Genomic DNA, 20,542 nt, shown 5'->3' with positions numbered 1-20,542 from the left:
GATAATAAAATCTAGTGATATATGGTATCGACTTCTCTGCATGGATCAAATTCTATTTTGCATATTCCAAAACCTCACTTTATCAGTTTTACTCTCAGAAATACAGCAAACCAAGGATTAGGCACTAGAAAGCCTATACACGAGGACACATTTTTTCACAAATTGCCGCTTAAAAAGTTACTATGGAAATGCCCGCATGCATATATATATATATATATATATATATATATATATATATATATATATGTGTGTGTGTGTGTGTGTGTGTGTGTGTCTGCATACACACACACATACATACACAAATACACATATATACACATGTATGTACATATACATACTGAAAAATGCAGCATTCTTTTAAAACTGTACGTATAGCTCTATATATTTACATGACTGCAAAATACTAAAATATACTATTACACTGCTACAGCAGAAATACGTAAACCATTGTGTTAGATACGGATGTAATTTTCTATTCAAACTCTTACATAAGAATTATTAAGGAAAAACAAACTATAGAATGTTTGTTGAAAGCCAGTAAATGACAATAACCATCGAAAACCTTATAACGACAAGATAAGAATGGAACGTCTACTCACACTGTTTGAAATTGAAGCCAAATGTTCCTTAAATTACGCCGTACCGTCCCACCAAATGAAAAAAATTGGGATAGAAAACAAAGCACTTGGATATTTCTGATTTGTTTTCTTTTTGTGATAAAGACTGGTGTCTTAAAATACAGAAAAACCTCATACGATAGATAAACGTGATCAAGATTAACCTGGAGTATATGTCTATTTTATTAACGGTGGAAGAGGAATGAATCACTCATAAAGCGAACTGAAATTGAAACCTGCGCATAAGAAAGTGGTCATACAAAACTTTTCAAGATGCAATAAGCTGGAGTGCTTATATGATACTGTACCATTGGTTTCATAAACAATAAGAACAATTATAAGTGTGTCTTAGTTACTTTTCTATAAAAATATTTTTATGTATTGCAAAAATGGTGACGAATTTTCCTTTGTGCGTTAAGGTAGAAATAAGAGTAAACATTTAATGAGCATATTACCGAAAGAACGGAAAACAAAATGTCAGTACATAGATCTAGTGAATTGAATTCATTGCCAATATTTTCATATTTTTATTATGGAAGACAAATGGCATTTACCAACATTGGAGACATAAAAAATAGTTTAAATTGTTTCATGAGGATTTATTATACACATGCAAGCGTATTCGAACATATGCTTACTTATAAGATATATATATATATATATATATATATATATATATATATATGTCTGTATATATGGATATATGCACATATATGTATATAAATAAATACATACATACACACACACACACACACACATATATATATATATATATATATATATATACGTATGTATATACATGCATATTCTAATATATACATAGATACATAAATGTGTATGCAATACATACGCATACATACATGTATACGCAAATATTCATACCCACATACATAAAGTTAATCCTTTCTTAGTTTAAAGCAATCCAAATACCAATACTAAATGATTTATGGCAGTCGTGTTAAAAATAGAGTAAAATGACAGTGCAAAGAGGGCCATTAAAAAGCCCAAACCGTCATAACACTGTCTGAATATAAAAGCAACATTTAATTTTATTGCCAGGAATATGACAGAAGAGAATTCACACACGACTAGAAGAATCAATAGAGTTCTCTGGCGCTTTTTTTGAAATAGTAATATAGCGTAGAGGTTCAGGTGCAAAACACTCTCACACAAACCATAATTATGAATTTATTAAGGATACCGACTTAAATAACCTCAGACTCCCGAGGTTTCTCATGGGTAAAATTCATAGGTTTTCTTGTAGACGTTGTTCTTCTTGGAATATTTAATTGTACATTATTACATAAGCTTATTTTTTTAATATTTAATGCCTCACTAATTCTCTGAATCACGCGAGACACAGGAAACATTTCGCAGGTGTCCATACATCATATATGATATGCATTCCCAATTTCTCTCGACCGCCACAGTAACTGGGGTCTTGTGAAAGAAATCTTTATATTATTCAGAATATATAAAACACAGGCTTAATAAAAGACTAGTAAACAAAATGAACTTTTAAGATAAGCTTATAAAAGTGCCTTGAAATACTGAAAGGATTTTTAAAAAATGAATAAAGTGGCGAGCTGCAGAATCCTTAGCACCACCGGACTAATTGTTTAACAACATCTCTTCCGAGTCTTTACCTTCTGAACTCATAGGATTGGGAAGAAAAGCTTCTTACTACATAGCCACGCTTGTGCATATCTATCTATCTATCTATCTATCTATCTATCTATCTATCTATCTATCTATCTATCTATCTATTTATCTATCTATCTATCTATCTATCTATCTATCTATCTATCTATCTATCTATCTATCTATTTATCTATCTATTTAGCCATCTATCTAGCCATCTATCTAGCCATCTATATGCACAGGCATATATATAAGTATATATATATATATATATATATATATATATATATATATATATATGTGTGTTTGTGTGTGTGTGTGTGTGTGTGTGTGTGTGTGTGTGCGTGTGTGTGTATAGAGATGTACAGATCTATATTCACACATCTTATGGAAATCGACAGGCATACATACATGCATGTAAACATACATACATATATACAAAGAGAGTGATAGGGAGGGAGAAGAGAGAGGTAGAGATAGAGAGAGATCCGATCTGCTGGTCGTTGTAAACCACATTAAGAAAGACATCAAAATTAGAAAGAGTATCATTACTTGGTATTCATCGTCTTCTCAGAACAAGGCCAGTAGTAATAGTAATAGTAGTAATAGTAGTAGTAGTGGCAGGAGCAGCAGTAGCAGCAGCAGATGTAATAATAGTAGCAGCAGCAGAAACAGAAGCAGTAACAGCAGCAGCAACAACAAAAACAAGAACCAACTGAGCTTCTTTGTACAAAGTATAAGATTATTTCGTTACCTCACTAAGTTTTTATTTCATATTTTAATTTTATATATTCAATATTTTACATTTGAAGAGGAGATAAATCTTTCATACAAAAATTTCAAAATTCTTCTAATCCTAAATAACGAGTTGTCGATAGAAAATGCTCAGGTGACTCATATTGCCTGCCCTGCAATAGCATGTGTTGCTTTGCTCCATACACCGGCAATGCGGTAGAGGTCAGGAAATTTTCTTTCGTCTTGTCTTCAGGTGTCATCAGAAGCCAGAAGTTCATGCTGATTCATCTGACAAGCAGTCAGTCTGTGTCACCTCGGGACCAACCTCCCACCTACATATATGCTGCTTTTGTCAGTTTGTGGTTCCAGTTCCGTATTGAAATGATGCTATTGCCCATGTATCTGCTACATGAATTCTATTCCATCCAGACAGTTTTGAGTTCAACACTACTCTTAGTCCTCGGAAATATTATTTTCGCAGTTGTTCTTTCATTTCCGTCTCCATGATTTTATTGAACTCTAGTATACCAAGGTATTTGCACCCTTCTTTTCATTTGTTTATAACACTTCCCCATTTGGTAATTGTATCCTTGACAGGGATTCTACCTTGCTTCTTTTCAAGCTCGTTATACTACACGTCTTGTGTCCGAATTCCATCTTAACATCAGCACCAAAGCAGTGGATCGTGTTCTCCAGGAAACCTACTTATACCCCATCCTTGCCATACCGCTTCATATCATTCATGAAAAGGAGATGGTTGATTTTACGTGTTTTTCCCTTAAATTTATATCCCAGGTTCGCTTTCCTCGGCACCAAAGTCAGAGGAATGATGCAAAGTACAAAAAGAAAGGGAGATAATCCATCTCCTTGGAAGATCCCTCTCTTGATGCTCAGAATATTCAATATTTGTCTGTACGATGTCGAGTCAGTTTTACAACCCATCATACCCCTCTTCAGAAAATATCTTACATTTTCTGCAGTTCCAAGCAGTCAATGATCCGCGGATGTGGAATCATATCGTAAGTTTGGCGGTAATCAATTCAGGTCATTCCAAAATTTGTGTTTCTTTCCTTACAATCTTGCATTACCACTTCGTCCTTAGTATCTCTGCGTTTCCTCCTACAAACTTTTTGTTTCAATGGTAAAATGTCATTTTTATCAAGAAATTTGTACATTTCTTCTGGAATCTCTCCTGACAGTAGCTTCCACAATCATAGAAGGCATGGAATTGGTCTGTAGTTGTCGGTTGGTAACTCCTTTGGTCCTTTGGTCAATCACCCTGGGATCTCTTCTGCTCCGTCACTCATTGCATTAAATTGCTCTGGAATCAATTTATGGCATCTACTGAACTTGTCCAAAATCTTTGAACATCATCAAGCCTGCTGCTTTCCAATTGCTCATCTTTTTGCTCATATTTCTGATACTGTCCACAGTAAAGAGGATAGCTTCTAGCTGGGTATAATTAGCTGTTACTTCAGACTGTAGAGCCATTCAGCTCCAGTATTGTGTTGTTCTGCCTTATTCCATATCTCACCCCAAAAGTATCGACTTCCATCTGATTCAAGAACTAATTTTGCGCATTAATGTCTTGATAAAATCTTCTGTGGTCGATTCTATACCATTGGGTTTGCTGGTATAGTTTAATCCGATGCTTAAACCTTGTTAGCTTTGCTTTTTTGGTAAGTATGCGCTGCCTCAGCTCTTCAGTCACAGCATTCAGTCCTTTTGTATCAACACTATACTTTTTAAAGTGTTCAACTTTACGATCATTCTTCAATTCTCCTTTTCTTTTCATGTCAAGTACTGATACTATTCTGATTAGAGAGCTTATATCTTCTGATATTCTCCTTTTCTACGAAGGTTATTTATTGTCTTTTCTGTCCGTTAATGTTCTGTTCACATTGATCTTCAATTCCATCCTTTCTGCAACAGCCTTACTAGAATCCTTGATGAGTTTATTTGTGAGATGTTCTGTATTTCAATGGGTTTCAATACATTATTGACTTTACTTCCTTCTTGATTTAGTCTCCATTGGTCAGCCTTCTTGAAGCCACACATAAATTCTTTCTCTTCAGCATTTAATTGATCCAAAATACTGTTTATTATCGTCTGATTTTCATCGCTTAAATGTTCTCTGATCTCAGTGATTTCACTACTCACACCAGTATAGTCTTGTGAGCAATTGTCCATTTCTTCCATCATGTTACTTTCGTTTCTCATATACTCAGCCTTAACTCATACCCTTCTTTTGATATCCACTAACTCCAATTCTGATAATCACTCATTCTCTCATATTGCTCTTGCCTGATCACATAATATCAGTTCAGTAATTCCAAACAGTTGCATCCCCTTCCATTCTCTGCATTCGTTGTCTGTATCCTCTGACTACACGCCATTTGCTTCTACTGGCATGCTCCATAATCATCACGTTTACTTGTTTACTCAACTTTGGTCTCGCAGCATGGCTAGCAGTTGCTGGTTTATGACCAGGCCCAACCCACTGCACAATGGGACACCTGTCGGGTGCAGGGTCTTCACCATTGATCCCAGTCTCGTTCTGGCCGTTATCGTTAGATGTTTTGTTTGACATTTTCACTCATTAATGAGGTGCGTTTTTAGGTTAACACCAACCAATATATTTATGGAGACACCATCTCTAGGAAGGATGCTGACCAAGTCGGAAGAAACCTTGCTCCCCTACTTTTGATGTTAGGGTGGTCCTTCTAGGTTGATTGCCATCCAGAGCAAACGAGATCAACCTACACGGAGGACTGGCTATTGACACCGTCAGACCCACGCCTTTTCATTCCCTTTACCTGCTAACTCCAAACAGCTTTGTCCCGCGCATTACAGAAGCTGGGCTTCACTGTTAGAGACTATGTTTTGCGCAGGCCATTGGGGCATTTTATAAACGATCCCCGCATTAACAGTCTTCTTCATCTTCTTCTTCTTCTTCTTCTTCTTCTTCTTCTTCTTCTTCTTCTTCTTCTTCTTCTTCTACTTCTTCTTCTTCTTCTTCTTCTTCTTCTTCTTCTTCTTCTTCTTCTTCTTCTTCTTCTTCTTCTTCTTCTTCTTCTACTACTACTATTATTATTATTATTATTATTATTATTATTATTATTATTATTTTCATCATCATAGACTGTTTCAAATGAACGAGACATAAATTAATGACAGAGAATCAATATAATTACTGCAGTCCAATAAGAAATTGTCATGTATCCTTTCAGTTGGAAAGGAATTTTTAAGATGCTTTTCTACTGATAATTAGGACATGATTCTAATAAGATTGGTATACATTAGTATGAAGCTCCTGATCGATGATTTATTAAAACAAAACAAAGATATCGACTGATTTCTTAATAACGAAATTACACTTTCTCATTTTGGAGATTAATAATTTTCTTTCAATTATGCTGTTCTTTCAACTTCATATTTTGATGCAGAAAGTTTACGATATGGTTGCTGTTTTCTCTGACAGTTGTTTTCTATCTCACTCTCTAGTCACCGCTACATAAAACAAAAATAAATGAATAAAAAGAGAAGCACATATAAGCATGCATACACATACGCGCACGCAAAGACAGACACACACAGTCACACACACACACACACAGTCACACACACACACACACACACACAGTCACACACACACACACACACATGTATATATGACGTATAAGTGTATATATATGTGTGTGTGTGTATATATATATATATATATATATGATACAAATAATAAATGAGTATATGCATATATACGTACATGTATGCACATACCTACATCTACATGTATATATAGATACATATCTGGGTACAGATATATATATATATATATATATATATATATAAACACACACGTACATACATACACACACACACACACACACTTATAAATACACGCATTATGTGTGGACAAACATATAATAGACAATGTATATTAATACATATTTTATGAGACGTATTTATAATACAGTTATTGAATATCTTTGCACGAAGTATATATGATAAACGTGTATGTATTTATAGATGTGTAATTATATGCACAAAATATATGTACATCGGTATGTCTGTCTATTTGTTACAGTCGATCTCTATCCATACAAGTACACACTTACATAAATACGTGTGTGCATGAATGGGTCTGAAATGTGCTAAATGTACAGCGACTAACTGTTGATTTCAGTTTTGTTATTCATATTCTTTCATATCATAATTATTTATCTTCCACTAAACTCTCCTCTGTCTGTTGAGCCGTGAAAATTTCAGGTCACTGCCACTATGCATTAGATCTAATCTAATAATAATAATAGTAATAATAATAATAATAATAATAATAATAATAATAATAATAATAATAATAATAATAATAATAATAATAATAACATATGCGTGTATGTGTGTGTCTTCATGGATGTGCACGTAGATACGTGAAAATATGTGTGTGTGTGTGTGTATATATGCTTATATACATATATATGCTTATATACATATATATGCATGTTCTTTTATTTTTTTCCTTGTTTCAGTCATTTGACTGCGGGCATGCTGGAGCACCGGCTTTCGTCAAACAAATTGATTCCAAGACTTATTCTTTTAAGCTTGGTACTTATTCTATCGATTTCTTTTGTCGAACCGCTAAGTTTCGGGGACGTAAACACACCAGCATCGGCTGTCAAGCGATGGTGGGGGACAAACACAGACAGACGCACAAATATACATATATACATACATATATATATATACATATGTATATATATATATATATATATATATATATATATATATATATATATATATATATATATATATATACATACGATGCGCTTCTTTCAGTTTCCGTCTACCAAATCCACTCACAAGAAAAACGTAGGAATCCTAAAAGAACTCAGTTTTCAGATGCGGAAGGAGGAAAGATCTAAGAAAAATATTTCTTACGGAGATTCGAAGATAAGTCACAGTATGTATGATGAGATATCAGATTTGTACGTTTAATAAGTTTGGGTAACGGTGATGAGTAGCTAGCTTATTCAAGAGAGCAGGAGACATTATAATAGTTGTAAAAACCATGTGTAAGAACTAATGAATGTAGCTCTTTCCTTTAGATGAATGAATCTTTGATAATCCTCTAAATGCCTTTTGTATGTGGGTGTCTAGAAAAGGGTAGTACTATATTCCGCATATAAGCCATACGGTAAGTTAGATATATTACTTGAACTTGGTTAAGTATTAACTGATCTCGGCTGAAATATTTTATTGCTCTGACGAAGTATTATCTTTATATCTATTATCTTTATAAAAGGGGGTAAGGACCCCTTCGGTCATGAATGACCATTGGATTGCACCTAGAAAGTTCATCTCCGAGGCACAAGTCTGGGCAAGGTTGTCTATGAAAACCAACAGTCACCCATACATACCAGTTTCCTCTCTCCACGATATCGAAGTTATTCAAGGAAAAGGCCGATACAACTTGGCACCAGTGACGTCGCAAACTCAGTTCTACAGCTGAAAGAAATGGAATAACGTGAAATAAAGTGTCTTGCTCAAGAACACTACATACAATCCGGTCCGAGAATTGAACTCACAACCTCAGGATTGTGAGCCCGACGCTCTAACGACTGAGCCATGTGCCTTCACATAGCTTTAGTAGAAACACGTGTCGGAAAGACAATCAGATATTATATGGCCTGCTATTTATAACAATTATTAAAAAGTGATTTTATGTTATTCATAGATGACAAATAGTTTATTTTGTAGATATGTGTAATGATTGCGTTTATGTGTTACTATGGTAATATTTCTTTCAGTGTAGCAAAACTAAATAAGTTCAAATTGAGCAACAATCACATCTAATTCTCCAGTCTAGTACATGTTGCAAAAGGTCATCGGCATTGACAATTCTTCCTCCAGCTACAAGAAGATGCATTGGATTGATGCTTTAGGTACAATAAATATTTTGAAGGGGGTTCAAAATGGAATCCTTTAATATTCACAACTTTTGTATGAATATTAGCGTAAAAACGATAAAACCTAGTGAAATGGTTTTAAGCGTAAGTTTATATCTATTGCAGTCTCGACTCGATAGGAAATAACACAGTTTCCTCTTCCGTCTTTTAAAACGTGTCCAATGAGAGATGGTGAAAGGATTGATAGGGGCACGATGTATACGCCTCTTTCTTGCTCCCTTCAGTGTAACTAACACTGAGAAATAGAGAAAGAGAGAGAGAGAGAAAAGAGAGAGAAAGAGACAATGAAGAAGGGAAAGATAACGGGAGAGGATGCGGTCCTTGTACTTGATCGGTACTCTATTGACTCCAAAAGCATGATGACTTTCGGCAGTATTTGAAGAGCCAGAATGAATACTAAAAGACATTCTGTCAAAGGCTGTAACAACTGCCAATTCGCTGCTTTGATAGTTGGTGCTAAAAATCATTACACACACACACACACACACACACACACACACACACACACACACACACACACACACACTCACACACACACACACACACACACACACACACACACACACACACACACACACACACACACACACACACAAGATACACAGATTCAGAGTCAGAAGTTATACAGATCGACTGAGAAAATGTAAACGAAAGACTATATAATTTAGTCGGTCAGTCAGTTTCTTGTTTCTGCTAACATTGCCACCGTTTCCATGACAATATATATCGATTGCTCATACTGGTATACAAAACCAGAAATGTATTCTAGTGTTGTGGCATACTCATTCTTTGTAGTTGTGTAACCCCAGATCAGTCCACATTAAAACCTTGCAATACTTTATTTTGTTTTAGGGTTAGTGTATCTAAGATTACATTATCCAGTACCTGCTTTCTTTTAAAGATGATAATGTGAAAGTCAATGAATTTCCCTTAAGAGAATCGCATTTACCTACTAGAAATAATTGAATAATTCCACCCAAAATCATATCCTGCCAATATATATATATATATATATATATATATATATATATATATCCGGATACGTTCGTGCTGCTGGTCGTGGTGAGAGGGATAACTCCCTTGGCAAACAGGACACAGTCGTGTGTCGATAAGCCAGCTGGAGGAGATGTCCTCCTGGGGCTAAAAGCAACAGTAACATCCACCCCTAGGGGTCAGCCACACTTAAGTGGCAATATACTACACTTTATCGTGCAGTTACTGTTAATACTTCATTTAGAGAATTAACATTGCTTGTTTTCACCTTTTCAATATCAGTGAAGAATGTCACTGGAAAAGAAGATATAAGATTTTGCCAGGTTTTTCTCTCTCACCAAGGTCATCAGCTGTCGAACGCCGAAGAAGGGAAATAACCCTGAAATCCGGATACGTTCGTGCTGCTGGTCGTGGTGAGAGGGATAACTCCCTTGGCAAACAGGACACAGTCGTGTGTCGATAAGCCAGCTGGAGGAGATGTCCTCCTGGGGCTAAAAGCAACAGTAACATCCACCCCTAGGGGTCAGCCACACTTAAGTGGCAATATACTACACTTTATCGTGCAGTTACTGTTAATACTTCATTTAGAGAATTAACATTGCTTATATATATATATATATATGTATATATCTGTGTATGTGTTGTGTGCAAGTGTGTGTGTGTGTGTGTGCGTGTGTGTGTGTGTGTGTATTCTGGTCATTTCCTCATGTTAAACCGTTAATCCCAATACATTTTTCTCTCTCTTCGTTTTTTTCTTTCTCTTTCTATTTTTCTTCACTCATTCCTTTCTGTCAAAGAGCGTAGGTTTGAAACGTCAAACTAATACGCCTGCTTGTTGTTTCTTCACTTGTCTTAGTATTTTGCTTTCTGTAAATATGGACTATATATATATATATATATATATATATATATATATATATATATTATTCTAGTGAAAACATCAACGAACAACATTAATTCGACTGAACGTTTGATCAAATATTTCTGATATTATTGACAACTGAGCCTTGCATTGTACAGCACATCGGTCCATCGACGTTCATTGACTCGTCTTTGTCTTAGTTTTGACGGCTTTTCTAGTATGCTGGGTGAGAAAATATTGCTAACATTTAGTGTAATCATTCTTCAATTTCTAAAGAATGAAACACTGTGAGTGGTTTCCAATGACCTTCTCACAGTGCAATGTACAATATTATGAGACAAAAACAGAAAGAAGGAAAGAAGAAAGAAAGAATGAAAAGAGGGAAATATGCGGGGGAGATGATTCTACTTGACATGGGAACAGTAAAAGCCAAAGTTGATCCTTGAGAGTTTTGAATTTAAAGTACAAAATCCAGAACAGTTACCGCTAACCATTAATAATTGTCCAACCAATTAAAGATTCAATCAATCGACTCGCTTAATCATATGCAAACAGAATAAATAGAATAAAATCAAGAGAAAAAATTTTGATTAGAGGTTAGCAGAATGGTTAGAGCGTCGGACAGATACGTTGTGATATTTAATTATGATCTGAGTTAAAATCCGTTCGAGATTGGTAAAGTATCAGCAAAGTTTGAAGTAACGTAGGTATGAATACAATTAAAATAGAAGACTAATGGAATCAAATCAATACGTTAAATATTACACATATGAAGCAAAAGTATTCTGTTTTCGAATTTAGACTCGTAAAACAAATAGTAGTTGTCGGATCTTTTCTGGTGCTGTCACAATTTTCTGTTTTTTGAATTTTGTTCCAATTGCTCTCAGATTTGGTGCTCTGGTGTAACTTTGTATGCTAATTATGGAAACGAAATTAATTTTTGCCATAAATTAATAAATAATAAGGTACTAGCTTTTAAAATTAGCAAATTTTACCCAATCGAAAGCCACGGACATATTAGTGCCTGTTTTCATGGTAACATGTTGTCTGCTTGCAACCACCACTACTTTGTTTTTTGTTTTTCTTTATCTATTTTCTCCCAGGAGTATCTATTTTCTAAACTTTAATTTTTGAAATTTTCCTACAAAAGTTGTATTAATTGTTTACATGAACTGAACTATTACTATAGTATAACGTACGGTTTGTTTGTTTTTATAATCTTTCGTCAAAAGAATTTCATTGAGAATTTTTCCTTTTTAAATAGTTTATATCCCTGTTCGTTTGTTTTGTACTATTTTATCAGACAGAAAATCTTATGGGTCTTTTCTGTTGCTGTCATAGTTTTTGAAATTTTAAAAATTCAGTGAAAACTTTCAATTTAGTATATTGATGTAAGTTTTCACGTTGAATTTGATTTTGTTATTCACTTTCCAGAAAAATTTTAGAAAAGTGTTCACTAAAAACATGTTACTAATTCATTAGACCCAAATCACCCACTGGTCGAGCAGACCCTAAACCCTAAATCTTAATTATATCTCTAAGCCCCAACCCTGAATGCCAAGCCCTAATTCTAACCCTCAACTTCAACCCTAACCTTTAGCCCAAACGTACAGTTTGTTTTGTAATTTTCCGCAGCGAAAAGATTTGCTGGGGATTTTTTTTACTTTTTAAATCATTTACATGACTGTTCAATCGTTTCATATGATTTTATCCATTAAAACTTATCAAAACCACAAAATTTCCTATAACTTTTATCATCGTAATGTTTTGCTTTCATCTTGCTTAATAATTTGTCTTAATGTTTTGCTTTCATATGCTATCATGCAGAACATGCCAGCTTCGAATGCTATCATGCTGAACACGCCAGCTTTATGATTAGTTTAAAAATGAGCTAACTTTAAAGATCTGTAACATTTTCCTAATATTTTCTGGAACAAGTGAATAACAAAATTATATTCAGCGCGAAAAATTGCATCAATATACCTAATTTGAAAATGTTCACTTAATTTACAAATTTCAAAAACTGTGACAGCAACAGAAAAGACTCTAGTTTTCTTTCAGTCAACGGCGGAACTGTGCTTCAGCTCGGATAACTGATTATATGTCTTGACATCTAAACAAATATACAAAACGAAAAAGTTCTCAGACGAGACAACGAAACAGCTTTAAACGAATAAATAAAGTTTGCTACTTATATATTGAGTACTTGAATACTCTTTCTCCATTTGTGCATTTAATATAAGCGTGTATGTATGTATGTATGTATGTATGTATGTATGTATGTGTGTGCGTGCGTGTGTGCGTGTGTGTGTGTGTGTGTGTGTGTGTGTGTGTGTGTGTGTGTGTGTGTGTGTGTGTGTGTGTGTGTGTGTGTACATACTCATTTTGTATCAATTGTATGTTTGAGATATAATTTCACAGATGTCTCTAAGATAATTTATATTTCTCAATGTCTGCAATAATATTATATGGAAACAGAATATTCGGTTTGAAATATTTAGTTTTCTTGGGAGCAATACTTTCACTAAAAAAATCAATAATGCACTAGTTGTGAAGAGTTCTTCTCTTACAATAGTTTGAAAGAAAGAAAATCTGTTGCAATACCAAGTTAAATAGAATTTTCGTGTGTAACCTGTTATTGATGCTGTTGTCAAATCCTTAGTCTCCCTCATCTAGTAGACTAAGAGTTAAGATATTATTATTGTCGTTACCAAGTGGATGTTTTATTTATTTATTTATTTATTTATTTATTTATTTTTTTTAATCTTAGAGAACGATTAATTCTACCACCTTAACTGGTGTAAGGCAGTTATTTTCATACCGAATTCAAGCAAAATGTAATTAAGATATTATTCAAATGTCAATGTTTATCAACTTACTGTAAGGTACCAGAAGCCAAATAACTTCAAATTACATTGCTTTATATTTATTATTTGTTTTAAACAGTGGTAGTTTTAGTCTGTGGCTATTTTAAAAATCTGAGAAGTAATGTCTATGCGTTCATTATAAGCAATAATTCTCACTATGGCTGACCCGGGGCTCAACAACTTTTGAAGCAATTTCTTCAACACTTGTAGTCAATACTTTTTTATGTCTTTGGAACATATGATGGCAGTTATTAGACTAATAATCGGTTGTTATTAATTCTGTACTTTTTAATAAATAGCCATACGTCATGATAATATAATGCTGAAGAAACTTTAATATTGAAGCAGCTGAAAAACAAACGAATAAGTCAATAAAACTGCCGATAGATTAATTATATTTAGGCTTTCTGTGGAATCACTTACGACCAATTAATGAATTAATCTTGGTTGTATCATTATTGATATACGAAATTAATTTCTCACCGTAAAGATTCTATAAAGCAATCGAGTCTGGACTTTTTCATGTTAAATGGAGATCCGAATAAGGAGATACGAGGTTCAACGTATGTTTCTAATTTGAAATTTAGCCGTAAATATTGTCACTATTTTTCCAGTTCACCTCTGATTGAGCGAATCTTATATGAAAGGCATCACCGTTCTGACCATTTAGTTTCTCTCTAGCTATAGGAAATCCTGAAGTACATTATTCAAAGGTACTTCCCCTTTTAAAGACAGCAACAGGTGATTTGGCTCATGTATCTATCACGTCGAGCTACTACATAAAAGCACCGGCTTTGATTCGTCCTCACGAAGATGGACAACTGGAGCAAATGATAAAGATGAGGCGAACAGCTATTGGCTTTTGATAATGAGCATTCCATGAAAACGTTGTATATATGGCCGTATCACGCGCCATTGGATTTATTCCTATATCCTCTTTAATATCTAACAGCATTAAAATTGGCCGTCGTGTAGGTGTTCATTATAATCTAATACTGCAATACTCTACTCCAATATAAATTGGAATGGAATGCGAATTCAATAAAGCATGTTTAACAAATTGCCAATATGACTCTCCTGAACTGCTAAAATATACATTTCAATAAACGATCAAATCTATTGTCGAAACATTGAAAAGAAATGACTATTACGAACAATAAAAATCATTTCCATTTTATAAAGGAAAAGAACTGTTGTTTCATGTGAGGTTTACCAGTAGAATCTCTGATGATATTTTATTGAGTTCCATTGAATTCATCGGAAACAATCACAAGTGCGATAAGTTTGATAAGTTCATGTATAGTAGGGAGACCAACCACAGCGGATTTTGAATTTAGAACGTAAAGATGGACAAAATGCCTTTAAGCATTTTGCCCGGTGCGCTAACGTTTCTGCCAGCTCACCGCTTTACTCCTGCCATAACTATTGGTTTCAAATTATGGCACAAGGCAGTTTTGGGGGAGGGGGTAAAGCTGATGAAATTGAACCCAATACTCAGGAAATACTTATTTTATCGAAATGATGAAAGGCAAAGTCAATCTCGGAGGAATTTGAATCAGAACATAGAGAGGGACGAAATGCTGCTATGCATCTCGACCGGCGTGCTAAAGATTCTGACAGCTCGCCGCCTTACATTTGCCATAAACAATATATTCTCTGATGAAGATGCCTGTCACCTTGCGGTATATGAACGTATCCAAAACTTGTATTTAACTGTCGTTCATCCACTCCGTCTAGCTTTGTAAATAGATAAAATGAAACAGTACAATAAACCTTGTTAATCATAAGGAGTACTCCATAAGAAACCAGTGCTAAGTTCCAGATAGTTCTTGTGGATTCTCTGTTGATCATCGTAACAAAAATTTATTTCTCTGGCCGACTGAATTTCTACTCGTGAAATTGATGTGTATTCTACGGGTATATGTACCATTAATATAATTCTCAAGACGTATAGGTGTGACGTAATTTAACAAGGCTGGATCTCTGAAATTCAGGTACACACCATAGAAAAAAGAGACAGAGTAACAGAGTGACGGAGAGAGAAAGGAAAGAAAGAGATGAATCCATCTCAGTACTGGATTGGTACTTATTTATTGACCTATAAAATGGCAGAAAATCAATGTTGACAATTGCAGATTTTAAATTTAGTGCGCGGAAAACTGGAACGAATGCCGCAAGGTATTCATTCTGACACTCTATTCTGCCAAATTGTCACCTTCCCCATTCCTCAGTGTTTCGAAAAGTTAAGAAATCTGCTGAAATATATTTTCCTTAAAGTCCTATAAATGTTTCATTCGCAGTGTTACTATAAGTCATATACAATCTGTTACGACAATTTGTTACATGTACGTTTGAGCTTGTTCCCTGCTAAAACGATTCTGATAATTGTATGCAACACCATGCTAGAAGTCCACTGAAGTCTTATTGCAGGTTTCCCAAATTCTAACATTACTGACACATGCAGTGTAATACTTCTTATCAAAAACACAGTGAAAGATAAAAGGGAAAAAATATCGGAAAAATTTAATGTTTCTGCATTATAGAAAGTAGTGTATTATAGAATGAAAACAAATGGTTCTCACTGAGATAGAAATCTAGTTTGTAGACTTCCTTTAGTGACAAGTAAGTGTGAGACCACAATTTTTCGTTCTAGTTATACCACCTCCGCACCCTATCAGTGGAAATCAAAGGATCCAAATTCAGGTCACACACTGATTGATGAGCAAGTACTGCTACAAAAGCTAGATGACATTCTGCACCTGAAAATGGGTTCTAAACAAGTTCTCGCTAGGAATACTGCTAAATATTATTTGTCGACCTCAATAGAATTATAGTAATGTTAATACAGTAACAATTACAATGGAAACATTTTCCAATTATTAGTCGATTTTATTTGTATCGTTCATTTTAATAAGTTTTTTTTAGAAAGAAAACACATGATTGAATGGGTCAAACAGGTTAGTTTGCTTCCAGTTCTGCACATTATGCGTTCCGAAATTTCAATAAAATGTATTGTTTGAATTTGTAACACAGATAATGTTATTAGATTAATTACCAGGCGAGAATAAATCGGCTTTAAAGTAAGGTGACATTATATTTTATCTTCTTTTGTTCACAACTCCATATAAAATTAACACTCGTCCGACAGTGTCAAACATTAATATGACTATATGTTAATTACATGCTTTCTATTTCAGAAGACAAGTATAGAAAATATAATTCCGGTTTTCATATCTAAAACCAAGAATAGCTGATTGACTATTCTTTGTTTGCTCTACATTTGAAATATAACAGAATGGTTCCTGCATCGAGCAATAGAATATTTTAGCTTCCGTAATTTTTACTCTATTCTTTTCATGGAAATTCATAATATCGTCTTTTAGGGGTTTTTCTTTTGCTCTATTCCCAAGCACAATAGAGAAATATTGAAACGTATTTTCGTCCTCCTTTACCGATAGTGTTGCTTCTATATTGAGTTAAATGGCATTGAGTCTCGGTCTATTTGCAATTTTGTATCAAACAATTTTATATTCAAAACGTAATATATCTATCATTGATTTAAAGTTTTATATGTGGAGACTGAGATACTATTTCAATTCATAGCCCATTAATAGAAAATAAATGTACAGAAATAATTTAAAGCATGTCCGAAATATTTATGATTTTCTAAAAACACAACAAAAATATAATGAAGTATTTGTTCGATTTAAAAGTAAAACGCAGTCTGTATTTTTTCATGTTTGTCTTCCAAACACCGCAGCCGTTCAATTTAATATTTTGTCACTTGTTTACCTTCAGCTGTTCTCTCATTCTTTCCATGTTTAGTCAGATCTAGCTTTGATGAGACATTAGGCACTGATTTCAATGTTATAGTGAAAATAATCTACATGAATTAGAATTAGATCATTCTCTTTTATCGAGCAGACATTCTTTACTTTTGTTAACAAATATTTCATACGTCTGTATAAACCTTGATATTTATTTCAGAAAATTTGAACGAGATTTTGTTTACAAATATCCTAAAGTCAGGGATCTAGACAGTGTTACGATCTCCGCTCATTCAAAGCTTACCTTCACAACACAACTTTTAAATATTTTAATTGTTCCTACAGGAAAGCAGGAAAAATAGCAGAAATATGTATTTGTAGGCTCAATGTTGACTCAATTAATTCCAGTACATTTAATATATTTGTTATGTTGATTGTGGGAGGATTATTGCGAAGCCGGCTCTTTCTAGAGCCCATCTTGGAACATAAGGGTAAACTAAACATTTTGAACTATTGGAAAAGAAGTTAAGTTGTTCTTCGTCCTATTAGAAGTGGTATCCAAATTTTTCCGAAATCACACAATACCTTTTCAAGAATAGAATGCATTGGATAACGTGGTTTTAGATATGTGTGGAAAGAAGAGTAATCCAATCTAGAATGCCGTCGATCATAGATCTTCGATCAGGACTGGCTAAGGTTAAGCATCAACAAAAGCAACAACAAAAACAAACCTTGATGCAGTTCATCTAGCTTTATGTCATTTATATTAGTCCGTGGCCCTCAAATTTTAATTGATAGCGGTTTATTACACAAAGTTAAATCATTTTGGGAAAGGAAAAGAGAAATTTTGGTATTGGTGCATTTCTCTCACATTCCCTAACTTGGAATTAGTGCCACTTTACTTAGTTCCTGTTACACTACAACATCCGCAAATAACAATTTGTTTTAAAAAACATATTTTCAATCCGTACGGTGTAGAGCTGAGAGAACAGCTTCTGTTATAAAATTCAACCTGGTCTGAAATGCTTATAAATAAGCAGTTTTCAGCTTAGTCAAAATCTTTGTTAATCAAAGAGCAATTGTAATATTTAATCCAGGGAGAGTAAATAAAACTATAAGCTGTTTGTTTATTGGTTTTCTCTTGCAATCGTATTGCCAAGAATCAATTGTTTAATAGTTTTCGGCAGTGAAGTTTAAGTGTAATAGAATGCAGTTTAAATTACCTATCAATAAATTTGTGGTGGGTCAGTGACTAATAATATTTTCATTTTCCTTTGAAGTAGGGGAGACAACTTCAAATATGTTTCCATCTTAATTTTATCTCATCAACGAAGCATAGCCTTCAGTGAATACTTACCGAGAGAGTGATAAAAGAACCACTGAGTTACATGAATGAGACTGTATAGTAGTTGGCCCAAGAAAATATAACGTTTTCGAGAGAAAATTACACAGAAATGACATCCACATGTACAGTAATAAATAAATTGATCCTTTTTGATATAGGCACAATGTCTGAAATTTTAGAGGTAGGTGATAGTTGGCTACATTGACCTCAGTGACGAACTGGTGGTACTTATTTTATTGGCCTGAAAGGATGAAACACGAAGTAGAATTTGGCGGGGTTTTAACTCAGGAGGTAAAGCCGGAAGAAATGCCGCGAAGCATTTGGTCTGCTATGATAACGATTCTGCTAGTTCACTGCCTTCAAATAGTCGAATTCATGATAAGATGTTTAATGCAAGGAAGCATTGGATAGCTAAATAAAAGCATTTAGATAGCTAAATAAAAATAATTATGGGATGGAACAAATATCAGTCATAACTAATATACTTTTATATTTTGTATTAAATGAAAGTTTAGCACTGAGTAACCCGTTTAGAATGATACCTTTTGTTTTTGTAACAAATGTAACCATTATTAATTACGGCGAAAGGTACAACAAATGGCTCACTTTTCTATTCTAGGTAACTGGATGCTAAATCTGTAATGCTAAAATTCCGTATTATGATGTTTAGAACTATAGCTATGATTCTACATCCGGCAATCCTATAAAAAAGAGGGGTAGGATAGATAGAAATAAGACGACATAATCAGTTTCTCCAGCAGAGAGGAGAAACTACAGAGGCGAGAAACCATACACATACACACTAACAAACACACACAAACGCACATAAAACAACCAGCATGCATGCACACAAAAATAGTACACACGCGTTCACACACAGAACATAACGTTAGATTACAGAGCGTAACTGCCGTTACACAAATATAGATTTTCACAGCATAGTTTTAACGTCATTCAAACGGTTCATCTAGAAAAAAGTTCATATTTACATGGGAGGGGTTGCTTTTGGTGTTAAAAATAATAACTTAATATTTTTTATTGTCGTTGTGTAGTATTTGAAAACAGAAAATAAAATAAATAAAAAAAAGTAAAAAGCCCTTCCAAATAAATGAGGTTGTGATGAAGCGAATCACTCCAGGAAATGTGCTCATAGAAAAAGAATTCATTGAATTTGCTACGAGTATTCCCCAGTGGAGCATAGAACTAATATAGCACCTTCAATATAAATTCATTTGAAACATCATCATGCGCGAATTGTATAAATAGGTGCTGCCTGTTACTTTAAAAGAGCTTTTAACGAATCGTAGTTATGCCCGGCTAATGTACTAAAGCATCATCATCAGTAGTAGTTATGAAGACACGTGGCTTCATGTTTAGGGTTTTGGGCACACTCTCATTAATCGAGGTTTCGATTCTTGATCCGGGCTGCACTACGTTTCTTTGGCCCCATTCCATTTGACGTTGCTTGACTCTTCACAGCTAAAGTGGGTACAAGCAAATGCTATTGTAGCCCTTTTTCTTCCAAATGTGTATTGCGGGGTGAAGGATGACGGGGGATGAGTCCATACCTACTTGTGATTACACAGGCACCTAAAAACATGAGTGGAAATATAGTACGTGTCCCCTAGTCACCAGCGTTTCAGAGTGGTGAGTAGTTTTAAGTACTACTAATAGTAGTAGTGTGGCTGTTGTACTGTTGATGATGGTTGTAAAAGTGGTGAGTTTTATGGTGTTGGTAGTGGTAGTAGC

The 20,542-nt window shown here is 34.3% G+C and overlaps 1 protein-coding gene across 1 annotated transcript in view; it reads right to left on the bottom strand.

Moving 5' to 3' along the window:
- The window catches only part of LOC106877900 (dipeptidyl peptidase 4), a 615,183-nt gene that overhangs the window by 565,117 nt on the left and 29,524 nt on the right, over positions 1–20,542 (bottom strand). The window lies entirely within an intron of this gene.

This window comes from Octopus bimaculoides, chromosome 4 (genome assembly GCF_046866305.1).
Source record: "Octopus bimaculoides isolate indiv1 chromosome 4, ASM4686630v1, whole genome shotgun sequence".
In the NCBI taxonomy this organism is placed as follows: Eukaryota; Metazoa; Mollusca; class Cephalopoda; order Octopoda; family Octopodidae; genus Octopus; species Octopus bimaculoides.
Note: the sequence above shows the minus strand (reverse complement) of the source record. Positions and strands in the feature narration are given on the sequence as shown.